The sequence below is a fragment of the Ruditapes philippinarum genome, unplaced genomic scaffold (genome assembly GCF_026571515.1).
Source record: "Ruditapes philippinarum isolate M1 unplaced genomic scaffold, ASM2657151v2 ctg661_1_1_1_1, whole genome shotgun sequence".
Lineage (NCBI taxonomy): Eukaryota > Metazoa > Mollusca > Bivalvia > Venerida > Veneridae > Ruditapes > Ruditapes philippinarum.
The window spans coordinates 150,981-156,093 of NW_026861494.1; positions in this window are offsets into that span (position 1 = coordinate 150,981).

The following is a 5,113-nucleotide window of genomic DNA, read 5'->3' on the forward strand; positions in this document are numbered from 1 at the left end:
CGATTGCATAATTAAATGTGTGATGGACGTAATGACATAATGACGTAAATAATTGACGTTTGTATTGCCTGTACTTTCATCGTTTCTTTTATTTTAGATACTGGAGTTTTTCAAAATTATATTATACCAAAAAAAAAAAAATGATTGAGCTCAATCAAATATTGTGTGTCTTAGCTCCGTCAAGCCATATAGGTCTGCCCAAATATACATTGTGTCATGGTTTCAATTGATGAATTCTTCAATAACAAAAAGTTGATTAGTATCCAACGCCAGAACGTTAAGGTCTTTTAGGTTTGGAACAGGTCGTTTCATCAGCCTAGCGCACTGAAAATCTGGGAACGACATGTCCGAATGGACAGAGAGGAACCATTAAAAGGACAAGTGGTTTTGAACTTTTATCCCAGAACAACAAAACGCCAGATTCATCGAGGATAAGCACCACATAACCACAGCTTTAAGTAGCTCCGTAGGCCTTGTTGGAGACCTAAATGCGCTGCTATGACATCCTTAATAGGAACGCACTGTGATTTTACAGAAACACCAATCGGCGGCATTTGATTTGTGCATCCTTAAAGTGTGCGCAGTCGCTAAGCGTTCTGTGCGATACCAGCGCGTTCATTGGTGATTCCACTGCATTGTTGCGCCATTGCTTGCTGTCCTGCATGGACGATGTGAAAATGCGGCACAAGTGAGAGAGTAGCTTAAGTGAGACACACGATCCAAATACGTCACTGGCGACGCCACTGAATTAATTTTGGGTTTTAAGGAATATATAATTGAACATTTTGTTTAAATAACAATGTGGTATTTGTCAGCATTTAATGTAGAATTATTTAATATAGGAATTTGTTCTATTTTTTCCAAGGTATTTGTTTGGCAGCTGTAAAAAGTAGCCCCATACTTCAGTGTTGCTATATTTTTCCTGTCCTTCGGGATCATAAATAAGAAATAAAAACACGGCAGACTTGGCTGATTGAATCTGCTCATGGGGGAATAATGAAAAAGTGCATCATCCACCACCCCAATAGCACCTGCTGAAGCGGCATTGATCCATTGATCCGAAGGGACCAGAAAAATGTAACAAAAGAAGAGAAGAAACTTATATCAAACTGCTTGACTATCATTTTTTTAGAAATCCTTTTGTGAAAATATGATTCTAAGTTAAAAATCAGTTGAAAATTGCAATCTTCAAAAATAACTTGCCAGTATGCCGACAGTGAAGAATCATGTCAGCTTATGCTTTCATAAGGCTAGGTCATATGTACCGCTTCTATTGCTAAGCACGTCATGTCCATTTTACACCAATGAGCATGCTCAAATTAATATTGAAATTTGAAATTGAGAAGACTGAAATAAAGAGAGGTCACATCAAAACAGGTTACTAGTATACTCTAAGCTTGATGTAATATGTCACTGATATTGTCACACACAAATTTACAGTGATCTGTTTAAGTCATTTAGAATATCACCCTTTTCATTTTAATAAAGTAGCGAGATTTAGCTGTATCAAATGTTTATTTTGTCGCATATGTAACTTTAATACTATCGAGAATCGAACTACATGTGTATGTATACACTTGCGCGTTTAATTTAGACCTCCGCACGGATAGTCCTTCATTTTCAGTCTTCTCTAGATAACTTCAGTTTATTTCTCGACATAAAAATCCTAATGAAAATGAATCTGGTAGCAGATTCTTTCAATTAGATTTATTTTTTACGAGAGTAGAACAGTCTCGTCAGAGTACATGTTAATTCTCGCGAGGATCAAAGGAGAGCAATGTTCAGTTACAGTTAAACATAAGCTTAGATAAATTAAACGTTAACTGTTTAACATCTTGACCGTCACGCTACTCTACATAGTTTCTTTGTACTAGTGTTTACTGTGTATAATGTATACATGTATAGAGTAATATAAAAATGAATAATACTGTTTATTTCTTACATGAATGCCCTAAAGGGCGTAAATATAACAAGAGGGCCATGATGGCCCTGAAGTCGCTCACCTGTATATAGGCCCCCGAGCGGGGCCAGTTTAAACCCCAGGGCTTTTATTTGAACAAACTTGGTAGACATCCATTTGAAGATATTTCATGCTTAACATCTAAGGTCTAGCCGGTCAAGTTTTTTTCTTTACACATATAGTTAAAAACAATGACACACCTGGGGCAGGGCCAGTTTTGACCCAAGGGATTTTATTTGAACAATCTTTGTAGACACTTACTAGAAAATGTTTCAAACTTAATATCTAAACTCTAGCTATTCGGGTTTTTTCAAAGAAGTCTTTTAAGTTTTTGCTATACACATATAAGGAAAATCAATGTCAGCCGGGGCGGGGCCAATTTTGACCCCAGGGCTTTTATTTGAACAAACTTTGTAGACACTCACTAGAAGATACATCGTGCTTAATATCTAAACTCTAGCTATTTGAGTTTTTACAAAGAAGATTTTTTTAAGTTTTTGTATAACACATATAAGGAAAAGGAATGACCCCCGGGGCGGGGCCTATTTTGACCCCAGGGCTTTTATTTGAACAAACTTGGTAGACACTCACTAGAAGATGTTTCATGCTTAGTATCTAAACTCTAGCTATTTGGTTTTTTTTTCAAAGAAGATTTTTTAAGTTTTTGCTATACACATAAAAGGAAAATCAATGACCCCCGGGGCGGGGCCAATTTTGACCCAAGGGCTCTTATTTGAACAAACTTGGTAGACATCCATTAGAACATGTTTCATGCTGTATATCTTAGCTCTAGCTCTTTGGTTCTTTAAAAGAAGATTTTTTAACTTTTGACTATATGTATATAGGGAAAATCAATGACCCCCTGGGGCGGGGCCAACTTTGACCCCAGGGCTTTTATTTGAACAAACTTGGTAGACACCCATTAGAAGATGTTTCATGCTAAATATCTTAGCTCTAGCTCTTTGGGTTCTATAAAAGAAGATTTTTTAAAGTTTTTACTATATGCATATAGGGAAAATCAATGACCCCCTGGGGCGGGGCCAATTTTGACCCCAGGGCTTTTATTTGAACAAACTTGGTAGACACCCATTAGAAGATGTTTCATGCTAAATATCTTAGCTCTATAGCTTTAGCTCTTTGGGTTCTTTAAAAGAAGATTTTTTTAAGTTTTTACTATATGCAAATAGGGAAAATCAATGACCCCCTGGGGCGGGGCCAATTTTGACCCCAGGGCTTTTATTTGAACAAACTTGGTAAACACTCACAAGAAGATGTTTCATGCCAAATATCTAAGCTCTAGCTCTTTGGGTTTTTTAGAAGATGTTTAAAGTTTTTTCTTTTGGTTGCCATGGCAACCAGAGTTCTGCATGGAATGGAATTCTTTGAACAACTTTGTTAAGGCTTCACACAAGGAACATCCCTGTGAAGTTTCATTATGATCTGCCTTATGTTTTCAGAGGAGATGTCGTTTTAAAAGTGTGAACGGACGACGTACGACGGACGACAGACGACGGACGAAGAGTGATCCTAATAGCTCACCCTGAGCATATGCTCAGGTAAGCTAAAAAAACTGAACGTTTAAAAGCAGACTGATGTCTGCTTGTATCTGCATGCTGATATAAATATACGAACAAACAACAATCAATCTGCTTGTTCTATATCTTTATTCTTCCTGTAAACATAAATAAACAGATGTTGATAAAATATTATATTGCAGCTAAGGCTAAACGTGTATCTTAATTTTGAAAGCTATCTTGACCATGTTGTTCAATTTAAATTCTAATTAATCGGTACGTTAACTTATGGATCCAATAAATTTAGCAACTTAAAAAATAGAGCAAGCATTTCAGGTGTATATCACATATTTCTACACAGAATTTATACACTACTTGATAGAATAAAAAGATACAATATTAAAACAGGACTATTTAAAGTATTTTAAAAATATTCCCGTGTAGTGTCTTTAAAGAAGGCAAATGTATATAGAATCATATAGTCCAAAATATAAAAAGCACTAGCTCTACACAATAGTTATAATAAAAATAAAGTTTAATTAAAAGGCTCTTAAATTACAATAATATTCCATGTGTGCACTTGTGTTTCCAAAGAGCCACACATAACACTTTGTTCCCTTTACATAGCAAATACATAGCGATCATCCCATAGTGTCTTAACTCCTGCTAATAAGTTTTAAATATAGATTGTTTAACTGAGAGCAAAAGAAAAACATTACACAGTTTGACTGGATTTATTTATCAACTGTAGTAGTAAATCGTCCAACACTAATTCCCATAAAAAACGACTTAAGAAACATATAACTTAATCAGAATAAGAAAATGGAATTATCGATCCAGAAAAGTGAAAAGCGTGATGTAAAAGAAAAACACGACAACTTCTTTACAGAAGAGCATGTGCTGTAAATAATAACATATCTGAGAAATGAAGATACGTTACTTTGCATGTTTGGGTTCCAGGCAGAAGGTGGCATCTAAGTTTAGCCAGCAGGCCCTTTCATAAGCTAGTAGGATAGGTTAGTCATGTTATGAATATACTGTATAACTTTAACACGTTTAATGGCTCTTAAATAAATGTACGTTAACAATTTACGTCTATTACAAAATATATGACATGTAGATATCATTTACATTTATAACATGTACTACTTATAGATACAGTTAAATCCGTCATATACAGATAGATATACATGTACATGAAAAAATTCTAATGTTAAGTTATACATTTTGTGTTAAACAGAAATAATTTAATCCAAAGAAGTTTGAAAAAAATGAAGTTTCGGAAATTAATGTATTAACTATACAAGTAAGCATGATTAGGATTAACATTAATGGGAAAACCCTAACTCTATTTGGAATTATAATAATTTGTTCTTTATCAGTGAGGAAACAATATTCTTATTTGGTATTTTAAAGCAACATGCCTCCAGATGAGTCAAAATATTTCAATAAAATCAAACTAGAGGATAATGTAATACGATTTTAGGAATAGTAAAATGACTCAAGATTTAAGTAATACTTCACATGTTATGTGCGGTAAATGACTGATTTTTCAGCATTTACAACTATATCTACTGCGTTACTAATGCAATAAGGGCTATTTATGCATATTTTGACCACTTTTTGGTAATTTACGTGG